The sequence below is a fragment of the Myotis nattereri genome (genome assembly GCF_964212035.1).
Source record: "Myotis nattereri genome assembly, chromosome: 7".
In the NCBI taxonomy this organism is placed as follows: Eukaryota; Metazoa; Chordata; class Mammalia; order Chiroptera; family Vespertilionidae; genus Myotis; species Myotis nattereri.
The window spans coordinates 60,533,226-60,547,087 of record NC_138082.1 but is presented as its reverse complement, the minus strand read 5'-3'; the positions used below and the strand labels follow the sequence as shown (position 1 = coordinate 60,547,087).

The window sequence follows — 13,862 nt, the reverse complement described above, 5'->3', positions numbered from 1 at the left end:
CCCCCCCAAGTGCACAAATTTTTGTGCACCGGGCCTCTAGTGGTTATATAATCCTGTTAGAGAAAACTTTCTCCCAGTAGTCTGAAACTGCTAAACATCAAGTCAAGGAAAATTAACTCCTGTTATCTTTTTAAATATAAGAAAAAACCCCACTAATTATTGTCAAATTTTAGTCCATTCCAAATTCTTTGCCACACTAGGTTTTTGTGACTAGTTAATGCACTGATTCAGTATTGGGAGCTTCTGTTTCTACCACGATGATAGTTAGTGAGATAATATTATGTAGTGTTTGAGAAAGAACTCATCCTGGCCCTTGATCCTTAGTAATGTTTGATAAATATTAGCTACTGGTAATATTATTAATAATAACTACAGTGAGCTAACTGCCATATTTTGAGCCTTGTACTAAGCAGAAACTGGTTTTATATAAAACTCCTCAGAGAAGACCAGACACAACACACTTATATTTAATTATGTGGTAATTTACTACATAATCCTTTTGGCTTTAATGAAATTTTAAAGGTAAAAAACAACTTCAGTATAGCCCTTATAATGCTAACATTGACAATTCTTGTTAAAACTTCTTCCAACGTTTTTCCTCTATGGCTACCATAATCCTATATAATAAAAGGCTAATATACAAATCAACTGAACGGTGGAAGGACCAGTCACTATGATGCACACTGGCCACCAAGGGGCAGACACTCAATGTAGGAGCTGCCCCCTGCTGGTCAGTGTGCTCCCACAGGGGGAGTGCTGCTCAGCCAGAAGCTGGGCTCAAGGCTGGCGAGCGCCGCGGCAGTGGCAGGAGCCTCTCCCGCCTCCGCGGCAGTCCTAAGTATGTCCAACTGATGGCTTAGGGGAGCGAGCCTACACTGTCAGTCGGACATCCCCCAAGGGCTTCCGGACTGCAAGAGAGCGCAGGCCAGACTCAGGGACCCCCCTGAGTGCATGAATTTCATGCACCGGGCCTCTAGTGATAATATAGTTTCCCTCATCCCCCTGCCACCCACCTGAACATTAATCTTCATGAGGAGAAGAGAGTAGAAGCTAAAGGCCTCAAAGTCTGGTATACAGTCTACTCTGCACTCTTGATAACATGGTGGTCACAGTGATACGTAAAGAATCAGCAACATCAGCGTGGCCTAGGAGCTATTAGGAAGGCAAATCCATGTTCCCACCCACTACACTAAATCAAGAGACTGAGGGAAGGGTCTTACAAGTCCTCCGGGTGACTCTGATATTCACTAAGGCTTGGAGAACACTGGCTGAGCAGAGTTGGCAGGGTACGAGGTGGTTGGAAACTGTAAGAGTCAAACATGGTGCATTAAGAAGAGGGCTGATTCCTCTCTATGGAAGAGATTAATCAAAAATTTATATGCATATATGCATAACCCATGGACACAGACAGTGTGGTGAAGGTCTGGGGAGGGAGCAGGAGTAGGTTGAAGGGGGTCAATGGAAGAAACAGGGGGGACATCTGTAATACTTTCAACAATAAAGGTAAATTTAAAAATAAAACACACTTATCAGCTGAAGTCTGAACCACAGAAAAGGGCACCAGTAACTTGTGGCAGATAGGCTGCTCAGGAAGACCTTCCCTCTTCTTTTCTCCCCACTTACGCCATTTACATAAAGTGACCCTGGGAAATAAGTAGATTTTATGGGGAGAATAGAAAAATTTGTTTCAAAAACAGATATTTAGGAATCTGGGTGCTGTGTCTGTCCTGTACGTTTTCTAACATTCAGTACATTCAACTGTCAGATTCCCACCAGGTACTAGAAACTTGCCAATATTTAACAGGCCTATTCTTTTCTTTCTAGGTACACATCCTTCTCAACCTCTCTTCAAATTACTAGCCTCTTAGAACTTACAGACATGTGAATAGTCCAAAACCTAACCTAGAAAGGAAAAAGTGAACTATGCTAAAATCCTTTCATGCCAGCTTCTTGATTTACCCCCCCTCAAACACTGTCTTAATCTGCCTTCACCTTCTCTAAATTTTTAATTACTCCACATTGTTTTCTAAAGAGCAGTGTGCTCTTTCCATTTTGCACATTGCGCCACTATGCTCATAAATTAAGTCAAGAGAGTTTAAAGATTAGAAGCCTCTAATTAAGGAAGGCTTAATTTGAGAGCAAAGAAATAGAGGGTGATTAATTCTTGCTGATAGTTGCAGTATAATTTGCCTAAAACAATTACAGGTTACTTGTGACTCACCTGATGTGAGGATCTCTACTAGGAATATAATAGATTTGAAATTATGTTAGAAAAAGCTGCGTGGGTTTTTTTTTTCAGAGTCAAGTATTATATATTGTTTTTTCATAATTAAACAATAAAATCTGAAATGCAGTCTCATTGGCTTTGGACAGAGGGAATCAAGGATTTTATTTATTTATTATAATTATTACTCTGATAGCCCCACTATCGTCTGGTTGCTCAAAATAGAAAATAGACTTAGTAGCTTTCCTTCTTTCTCTTCCTTCCTTTCTTTCTGTATTCTTATAGAAATCACAGTCACTCTTTGGTATTATTAGAGATAAGGCATGTGTGTGACTGCTCAGCTGGTTGTACCAAATCCTGGTACTGTGTATCAGAAAATGGATTATATGTCTATGCAAAATACTCTTTAGTAAAATACTATTTATAATAGAGTTTTTATCCATCAGTGGCTCACGAAATTGAAAAATATTTGAATGCTAACTAGTGTATTTTAAAAGTCAGTGGGTATATTTTGGGTACCTACTATTGTCAAGAACTGTGAGGGGTTTGCGATTCTGCCCCGCTCACAAGCTAACGAGGTAACTGGTCACACAAGATCACTGGGATTTTATTACTCCTCACAGAGAGAAACATGGACTTTTATCATCGGTTTGTTACATAGGTCATGTTTCCATTGATTCACTTCTACTCCATCCCCCTCAAGAAACCCCCATTAACCTCCCAATCTTCTGAAGAGACTGTGAGAAAAATCTGCCCAACCTTTACTCCTCCAGGAGATGTGATCTTTATTATCCAGGACTGGAAACAAATCTTCCTCTGCTCTAGAAGGAGACACTATATCTTCCCAGGCTGTTTGTTATACAAACATCATTAGAAAGTCAGTCCAAGGATGTGCAGAAATGCCATGAAAAATTGTCTCTCAACGTTACGTACTTATTACACCAGATGCTGTAAGGGACAAGAGGAGAGGAAAGATACAAATGATATGCCTTGGCCTTGCTGAAGGGAAACAATCTATTAGCAAGAGCTCATTTGGAGAATCACACAGATGGAGGTTCTAATCCTATTTTTGCTACTTACAGCTGTGTGAGTTTCATCCGGTTTCTTTAGGTCTCTGGGCCTCAGTTCCCTCATCTGTAAAATGGACACAATTACCCATCTTTCAGGGTTTCTTTGAGGTTGAAATGAAATATACAGTTAACTAAGTAGCATTCATTTGCTGATACAATGAAAATATTGAGATGCTAGTAAGAACTAATACGCATTAAGAGCAGTAGTGTTTTCAAATAAGTAAAAATAGAGAAGATAAGACACTTTGCTAAACATAATTTATCTTTTTCTTAAATTGAATTCATTGGAGTGACATTGATTAATAAAATTACATAGGTTTTGCTATACAATTCTACAATGCATCACCTGTATATTGTGTGTTTGCTGTTGTCTGTGTCCATGAGTCTTTGTTTAGTCTCTTCACCAATCTCACCCAGGCCTCAACCTCCTCCCCTCTCACAGCTGTCAGTCTGTTCTCTGTATCCACAAGTCTGTCTCCATTTGTTAGTTTATTTTGCTCATTGGATTCCACATATAAGTGAAATTATACGGTACTTGTCTTCTCTGCTGGCTTATTTCTTTTTTATTTTATTTATTTTCGAGAGAGAGAAAGGGAGAGAGATAGATACAAACAAAGATGAGAGTGAAACATCCATCTGCTGCTTCCTACATGTCCCCTACTGGGGATCTAGTCCACAACCTGGGCATGTGCTCTGACCAGGAATTAGACCAGTCACCTCTTGGTTCATGGGTTGATGCTCAACTGAGCCACACTGGCCAGGCTCTCTACTGACTTATTTTACTTAGCATAATATTTTCTAGGTTCATCCATATTGTTGAAGGAAGAAAAATCTCATCATCATTACGATGTAACACTAATGTCAAACAAGAATGAATGTATGTGTTCTTATCTAGTGAGAGGTCTCTCTCTATAGCAGTGGTTCTCAACCTTCTGGCCCTTTAAATACAGTTCCTCATGTTGTGACCCAACCATAAAATTATTTTCGTTGCTACTTCATAACTGTAATGTTGCTACTGTTATGAATCATAATGTAAACATCTGATATGCAGGATGGTCTTAGGCGACCCCTGTGAAAGGGTCATTCGACCGCCAAAGGGGTCGCGACCCACAGGTTGAGAACTGCTGCTCTATATAATTATGGTCTCTAAAAATATATGCTATTGATTTAATAATATTTTTCTCTTATTCAGCAAGTGTGAATGAAGTATTTTAAAATAGTCGTTAGTCCTATGCAGTGGTTAAAAATCCTATAAAATGTTGGACTGGGCCCTGGATGACAGAACTCCACACAGCATATTATACCCATTAATTTCCTGGGCAATGCTAGACCCCAATGATGAATTTTATATTGGCAGAGCTAAACCAAGAAACATTTGCCTTGTTAGGACTATTGACCATAGCTGATAAATGGCAGCATCCTAGATGGCCCTTCTGTATTGGAGCACTTTTGTGATGACTCAATGACCATTTGAAATGGAAAAGGGAATGTTTGCCAGGAGGTGATAAGAAGTGACATATTCCATCATCATAATTCCTATTGCACAAATGTACCCACTTTTAATAAAATCATTTGTTGTGAAAACCAGACTGCATGCTGTTGGCACACGAAAGCGTGTTGTCACAAGGTATGATAGCATGCTACATTCAATTGCCAGGTACTGTGTGCTTTGTGACAGGCCACCATGATGAAATGTTTTCTTTTAGTAGCTGCTATAAGGAAAGTTTTTTAGTTTTTTTGTTTTTTTAAGCAAATGGGACTTGAAACATTTGGTCAAAACTTTAAATAGCAAGGCCAATATTTTAATACTTAGAATAACACAGGTCATTTAGGAATAAAACTTAGAAGTTTTATCAGAAGTTGATTTTGTGAAAAACATTCAATTAAAATATAATTTATATGCTAGATAAGAAAAAAATGAAATACTAGAAAAAAGAGAGTAGAGAGTAAAGCATCTGCTTAAAAATGTCCTACTGGGGATGTCTTGATTTGTAAATATCTTTGAAAGTCACCTAAATGCTATTGAGTACTCAAACAGCACCCACCAATGAAACTATGCTCAGATGGTCTTTTGTGGCTGTATCTGAATGTTAGAAAGAACACTATTCCCTTGAATCCCTTGTAACCTAGCTTTATTATGGCAATGCCTCTTTCTATCACCACGACCCTTGGAATATCTTCCTTATAAATGCCTTCTGAGTGCCAGGCCCTGGGTTGGGCTCTCTATTTATATCTTATACTAGAGGCCTGGTGCACAAAAATTTTTTTCACTCAGGGGGGTCCCTCAGCCTGGCCTGTGCCCTCTCGCAGTCTGGGACCCCTCGAGGGATGTCTACCTGCTGGCTTAGGCCCGCTCCCCAGGGGATTGGGCCTAAGCTGGCAGTCAGACATCCCTCTGGCAGCCCGGGAGCCCTTGGGGGATATCCACTTGCCAGCGGGGACCAGGCCTAAGCTGCATTTGGACATCCTTAGTGCTGCTGAGGACGCGGGAGAGGCTCCCGCCACCACCACTGTGCTGGCAGCCATCAGCCTGGTTTGTGGCTGAGCAGAGCTCCCTCTGTGGGAATGCACTGACCACCAGGGGGCAGCTCCTGCGTTGAGCATCTGCCCCCTAGTGGTCAGTGTGCGTCATAGTGACCAGTCATTCCCAGTTGTTCTGCTGTTAGGGTCAACTTGCATATTACCCTTTTATTCTATAGGATATTTAAATTTTTATTTGTATTTTAGACTATTAATTCATTCACATGATTTATTGCCAACCACTATGTGAAAAGATTCCCTCCTATTGCTTCCCAACAAATTCCCATTGTTCACACGCCCACAGAAGTAGCCATCATAATTGCTTTCTTATTATCCATCAGAGAATTTTATATGCAATCAGGTGGAGCAGGTGTCTACTTCCACACAGTCACACCAATACAATGTGCTATTAAACTTAATTTACACATTAATATTTTATTGCTATTTGATAAATGACTCTGGCACTCTATTAAGTTTCATAACTTGTGCAACATCATATAAGGTAAAATTGAAGGTGAATTTGGAATGAGGCCAGTTTGACGAACTGAAAAGTCCATGTCATTCCCCTACATAATACTTACAACTTATTGTAACTTGGATGAAACTGAGAAGGTTAAGGGGCCTTTCTGAGGACACACAAAAAAGTGACACATGTTCAGGGTTAAGACCGAATCTTCTCATGCTTTCTCTAATGTTCTTTTTATTGCTATTATCTCAATGCTTTTGGATGTTCTGATTCATTTTTATATTTTTACTGTTTTTTTATCCTTGTATTTCAGTTAGGGTGATTTATATTGATAAATCTTCAAGGTCACTGATTCTTTCCTCAGTTGAGCTCATCATAAGCATTGTTCATTCCTCCTCTGGTGTTTTTTGTTTCTAGCATTTCCACTTGATTATTTCGTATGACTTCTATCTCTCTGGTGGAATTACCCATTTTATCATGCATTTTTTCCATTTAAAGCTTTTAAAATATAAATTACAGTTATTTTAAATTTCAACACAATTAGATGTATTTCCAATATCTGTGCCATACATAAGTCTAAATCTATAAAATGCCTTTTTACATGGCAGTGTGCTGGGGGGTTTTTTCTTCTCCTTTTTTATATTTCTCATTATTTTTGTTCTTAAAGCTTTATGTATTATGTACAGCAGTAGGGATTGAGGTAAAAAAGTTTTCCTGTCTAGAAATGAGTATGCCTTTCCTTCTGTTAAGTCTGTAGTGTGGGGATATGAGCCAATTTAGTCAGGAGTTGAGCTGGGTGAGAGTTTGTTGTTGCTATGGATACATTAAGAGAACCACAGTTTCAAATTCTTTTGGGGATATTTGTGTTTAGGGTTAAGGCTCATTTACCAGAGGGATTTTCCCCAATGTATGCTTAACTCTCAGCTCTTTGGGGCTTCCCTATGAGCTTCCCTATGAGCCTCAGATAACTTCCCCACTTTCTTATCTTTCTCTTATCTCTCTCCAGCAATATTCCAGTGTTGCTTGTAATTAAATGCTTGTTTTTCTGGTGGTGATAGATGGGGGAGAAGTTCTCTGAGCTCAGCATGTATTGCTATCCATCTCCCATGGACACAATGGCTTTTTTTTTTTTTTTCTATTTTCTTTCCCAGATAGAATTGGTTTTTACCAGTATTCTAAGGGCAACAGCATTTGTTCTCTCTCCCCACCCAAGACCTTTGTGACTTAGTGGTGTTAGGGAATAAGAATCTGAGGGCTTTATGTTCCTTTATGTTCTTCCCAACATAGTTGATGTCCCCCCTTCCAGGCTTTCACCATGATGGATGCCCTCTCGGACATCATCAGCCTTTCTTCCTTTTTTCTTCCCTTCCTTTCCCTTTTTCAGTACTTCCCTTCACATCTCTTTTCTTCTTTGTCCTCCCCCCCCCCACCCGTCTCCCTTTCTCCCTCCCTCCTTCTCTCCCTCTTTCCCTCCCTATAAGAACTTGGCGAGGTTCACGGAAAAGAGCTTCTTTTGTGAACTCATTCTGTATCTCCAGTCCCCAGGGGCTCCACATTTTCTCCAGTTCACACTTGCCATCTACAAATTTGCTAACAATTCTGACAGATTTCTTCTGACTGTACTCTGGCAACATTTGCCACTGGTAAAAAAGTGCTCATGTTCTGTTTCTATAGCCTTAGAGTGTGGGCTGGTTGGTTGCCCTGTGACCTCAACTCTCTGGTGGGTATGACAAAGTAAAAAAAAGTTGCAGTTTTTTTCAGCTTTTATTTTTGTTGCTGTTGGTAAGGGGCTGGAAGTGACAGTCTTCCCAGCTCTCTACAATCCAGACAGAAACTGAAAGTATTTGTTAATTGCAGTTTATCTGTACATACAACTGAACACTGACATTTCAATCAAATTTAAATTGAGTTCCTCTTTGGGATGGCTACTCGGTAGGACAATTAGTAGACTATGTATCCCAAAGCATCCAGTCTAATAAGGAATTTATCCTTTACCTCTTCAGTCATTGCCTCTAAATTTTCTTTAGGAAGCTAGCAAGAAATTAGGGGCTCTAAATGGTAGCATTGTTATTACTAAGCAGAAATGGAAACTAATAACATTCAGTTTTGAAAGAGATGTTTTTGGTAAGACAATATGATCTCCCTGTGAAGTGAATGGGCTCTGCTTTTTTGGCAGAAAATGGGAAATTTCCATTTGAAGTCCAGACCATATATATATATACATATATATATAGATATATATATCTATATCTATATATCTATATATATCTATATCTATATATATATATATATATATATATATATATATATATATATATAGATATACATATATATATCTCCGCAATACAGAGAAACCACCTGATGGTTTAATCCATTATTTCCCAGCAGAACAGCTGTCTTCAATCATTTAGAATGGCCTTTTCTGCACTGTAGGTGATTTAAGTGCTGAGCTAAGTGAAATGAGTATTAGTTTTTCAATTTTATACTCACTTTAGACTGTGTAGGTATTTGACTGCTGTAATATCAAGTTACCCACTCCTTTCAAAGTGTACAACCTAGTGTCTATTTTTGTTGTAATTTGGTTTAGAATTGGGAAAATATACTAGAACAACTAGTTATTGCAGCATGATCATTTTTCAACTGAACTTTTTAGCTGACTTAGAAAGCTCCAGATAACAAATCTGTTTCAAAACATATTATTGATATGGGAAAATTTCCCCCTTTCTCTTTGAAAGTGCTTTAAGCTGAGTTACTGCTTGCAATAATTAGGAAGTCTTTTCTATCAAAGCTATAGTTTAGATATTAGCTCCATTTATTTTATTTTATTATTATTATTTTTATAACCCTTCATTTTGTACTCAAATCTACCCAGGCCTCCCTTGCTGGAAAAGACAAAGCCATAGCTCGCCCCCATTTCCTGGCTGGCAGTGGAAGTCTAACAGGTAGTTAAAACCACAGACATTCCTGTAGGAGACAAGACATAGTTTTGCACTACTTTCCCACAGGCATTTGAAACAGCCCCCACCCCTGTTGCTCCGCCCTCCTCAGATTGTGAAACCACACCCCTGAGCCAATCAGGGTCCAGTGCAGTGACAGGACAGGGATAAAAAGTAGAAGGGACTTCCCTTTCATTGGTTGTGCCTGCTGCAGTATTGTTGCTGGTTGCGTTGGCATCCTTCTGCAAAAGTAAAGTGCCTGTCGATCCATCTTCCAGCGTCTGTTTTATCCTCATGACATCCGTTAAGAGCAATTCTATCATTGCTGAATCTGAGGGGAAAAGTACAGAATGTCTCAGTTCCTTTATAGAGGAGTAAAAATAGTCTAGTAAAGTTGATAGAGGATGCTCTAACATTTACATGCCCTGAACTGTGGTCGCTGTTCTAAAACCAGCTTGTGAAAACTTGAGGAAGTCACTTGTCCTCTTTGATCCCCAGTTTTCCCAAAATGAAAATTATACGCCTTGTTCTTTCTGCTTTTGAAGATCAAAATATCAAGTTAGGACCAGGTTAACTATTAACAAAGCCTTAAACGAGTGTTAGTGAAAGGAGTTTTTTTAGGGGTGAAATAGGCAGGTTTAGGAAATTTTAGAAATTAGGGGGTCCATGGAAAAAAACACAGGGCTACAGAGTTGCAAAAGGTACATTTCCATAAGATAGGGAGCAGGGAGCAGCAGAAGTTACATTTCCATAAGACAAGGGAGCTGGGAGTAGCAAAAGGTACACATTTACAAAATAAAGGGAAGGAGGAAGAAAGCCCAGAGGGAATGGGTGAACAATGTGGGAGGAGGGCGTCATGTGTCCCATGTGAGGTAAGACTTTTGAGCTCAGAAGTTGCTATAGTGACCAAATCAGAAGGGGATGGTGCCCTAGCCGTTTTGGCTCAGTGGATAAGGGTCCACTGAAGGGTCCCAGATTCAATTCCAGCCAAGGACACATGCCTAGGTTTCAGGCTCGATCCCCAGTAAGGAGTGTGCAGGAGGCAGCCGATCAATGATTCTCTCTCATCATTGATGTTTCCATCTCTCTATCCCTCTCCCTTCCTCTCTAAAAATCAATAAAAATATTATTATTTTTTTTTTTAAAAAAAGGGGATAGTGACCAATCAGAGGGGATATCAAGGCACAAACCTCTGAAAAGGGACTCGGTGGAATTCTTTCCCCTCCCACGTGAGAGTCTGTGTGTGTTTCTCAATAAATTTCCACATTTGCTAATTCCATCCATGGTTTCATTCTTTGACTCCAACGGACAAAGAGCCTGGGAAGCCATCCTGCCCAGGGAACACCACACGTTTCCAGCCCAAAAATCCCATATCACTTGCCAAGTAGTAGATGCTAAAAAAATATTGGGTACAATAAAATAAAATTTAAAAATAAATAAATAAATATTGCGTGACTAATTTATAACTTTATTAGAAAACTAGGGGCCCAGTGCACGAAATTTGTGCACTGGGAGGGGGAGGTGTCCCTCAGCCCAGCCTGCCCCTTCTCACATACTGGGAGCCCTCAGAGGATGTCCTACTGACGGCTTAGGCTGGCTCCCTGCTCCCCTTCGGGATAGGGCCTAAGCTGCAGTCTGACCTCCCTTTGTGGGAGGTGACCGGGCTGATCAGGGGAAGGCACCAGCCCCATCACCCCGCTGCTGCAGCCACTGCCAGTCACTTCACCATGAAAAGCCAGCAAGGTTTATTCATCAACACGGACTCCAGTCCCTTCACCATGAAAAAATGACAACTTTCTTTAGGCATTTTCAAGATGTGTCTTTCATATAATAATAATTTCTTTATTATTATTTTTTTATTCTCACCTGAGGATATGTTTCCATTGATTTTTAGAGAATGTGGAAGAGAAAGGGAAAGACAGAGAGAAACATCAAATTGAGAGGGACACTTTGGTTGCCTCCTGCATGAGCTCTGGCCTGGGCCCCAGCCAGGGAGGAGCCTGCAACCTAGGTACATGCCCTTGGTCAGAATTGAACTCAGACCCTGACATCGGCAGGCCAAGGCATTATCCACTGAGCCAAACCGGCTAAGGCAGGATATGACATTTCTTAGCCCTCCAGCAGTGGACCTTCGTTTTTTTCGCCAGGAGTGTGGTGAAAAACCCTAGGTCATCTTTTAGGATTCTTATTACCCAAGTTACTAAGAATATTACCAGTGGCATACAGAGAGCTTAGCCAATGAGCAGTCATAAAAGGTGTTTACTCTGTAGTTCACACCAATCGCCGGTTTGCCCCCCCCCACCTCCCGCCAACCTGACACCTCTGGCCCAGGCTTCAGGCCTGGGCAGGGGACTCCCATCTTCCCCCGATCACTGGCTCTGCCCTCGCCCAGGCCTGATGCCTCTGGCCCAGGCGTCAGTCCTGGGCAGGGGACCCCCAGACCCCTCCGATTGCTGGCTCTTCTCCCTGCCCAGGCCTGACGCCTGGGCCAGAGGCGTTGACCCCATTACCCTCCGATTGCCATCTGCGCCCCCTGCCCAGGCCTGACGCCTCTGGCCCCGGCTTCAGGCCTGAGCAGGGGACCCCCCCAGACCCCTCCAATTGACTGCTCTGTCCCCCACCCAGGCCTGACGCCTCCGCCAGAGGTGTCAGGCCTGGGCAGGGGACCCCCATTCCCCCCCCGATCACTGGCTTTTGGGGCCGACCTGCAGCCCGGGATGGCAGCTCACGCTGGCGGCTGTGCTGTCCTGCCCTGCCTGCAGTATGCAAATTAGCCACCATCTTTGTTTGCGGTTAATTTGCATATCACGCTGATTAGCCAATGGGAGGCATAGCGAAGGTATGGTCAATTACCATATTTGTCTATTATTAGACAGAATAGCACATAATATATTCCCAATATATCTTTCTTATTCTCTCCAGACAGGTAGATTCAGCTAGTATGTATTATAACAATTATCATAATATGTATTAATTATCTGTTATATCTGTTTTTCCTTCTAGATAATTGGCCCCTTGAGAGCAATTTAGTTATTTTTGTAGTTCTTAGATATAATATAGAACCTAGAGTTGCTATTACTATAACAGTAAAATTGACCACTTATTGAGTATTAGGTACCAGCAATAAATTCAGTGGTTTAAGTACATTTTCTTACATAATGCTTTCAACTATTTTGGGAAATAGTTTTAACTCTTGGGGCACAAGGTTCTAGGGGGATCCCCCATACTTTTATGGGTTCTACCTCCAGGAATTCAAGGTGAAGGTCTATTAAATCCCCTCAAGGCTCTTGCCAGGGTTGCTAATAAGTAATCACTGAGGGATTCTTCCAGAGTATTCTGCATAACAAAGATCTGCTCTCTAGGCAAAGGACTGCCAGAGTTTTATCCCAGCGGGAGGAATGGAATTTCTTTAATTCCGGCTTTTCTCTCTCGCCAAAGGGAAGAAAATAATCAGCACAGTTTAGGGCTTCAGAGAAGCAGGTTATGAACACTGCATCCAGAAAGGGAGTAATGGACTGGCCCTGGAGAAACACATGTAAATCATAGCCCAGAGATACACTAGCACAGAAAGGCTGAGATTTAATCAGGAGATTATAGAATGCTCATCTCCCCCACACGTTAGCAGCATCCTAACAGGCTCTAGTATAAAAACAATGGATTTTAGCTGAAAGAGTTGCAGACTTTTTCTGAGGAGTACTTAGGGAAGTTTGAAGTCAAGAAGAGACCTCAAGAGAAATTTCAAACCTCTGGTAAACATTAAACCCAACATAACTCCTATATAGATTCATTTAAATCCTCCCAAGAAAAGCTTATTTATTTGGGTTCTTATATCCCAGTATGTAGCTTTCAACAGAAAATTAGAAGACGTGCCAAAGGCAAGAAAAAAACAGTATGAAAGGCAAAGCAAATAATCACAATCAGACCCAGATGTTCAAATTATCAGACAGGGTTTTTACATTGTAGTGAATGTGCTAAGGGTTGTAATTAAAAAAAAAAAAAAGTGAACAACATATAAGAGCAGATGAGCAATGCAAGCGGAAAGAGTTAAAAGGAATGCTAGAAATAAAAGATACAGTAACAAAAAATGAAGAATGCCTTCTATATACATTTCAGTAGACTAGACATAGCTGAGGAAACAACCAATGAGCTTGAAGATAGGGTAAGGGTAATGGCAATATCCCAAACTTAATTGCAAAGATAAAATAGGATAAAAACAAAACAGAAAATTTAAGAATTTAGGGAAAATATCAATAAGTAACATATGTATAATTGGAAAACCAGGAACAGAAGAGAGAAGAGAGCAGAAGAAATAGTTGAAGTAATAATAGTTGAGAAATTTCCAAAATTAAACCATAGATCCAAGGAGCTCAGAGTGTTGTAATGTACCCCACGAATCACAGAAGGACGCCTCAAGAAGTCGAATTAAAGAGTCACATTTATTGCAATCCGGGACTATGAGGGGCCATTCCCAAATCTCATAGCAAGAAGATGGTGGCAAAACCAGACTTATATAGGCAAAAATCACAAAGGTATTGATTACATCCCAGGGTTTGGAATGTGGCACCTGGCTCCCAAAAAAGCAGATTACAGATGCAGAATTAAGCATGTTAATTACAGTTTCGGGTCTTGGGGTCACTGAATTGACA

General features: G+C 40.6%; 1 protein-coding gene across 1 annotated transcript in view; it reads left to right on the top strand.

The window, feature by feature from the left end:
* ARL6IP6 (ARF like GTPase 6 interacting protein 6) overlaps positions 1 to 13,862 on the top strand; it is a gene marked incomplete at its 5' end in the record, with an annotated part of 472,926 nt that overhangs the window by 379,745 nt on the left and 79,319 nt on the right. The gene's annotated exons all lie outside the window — the stretch shown is intronic.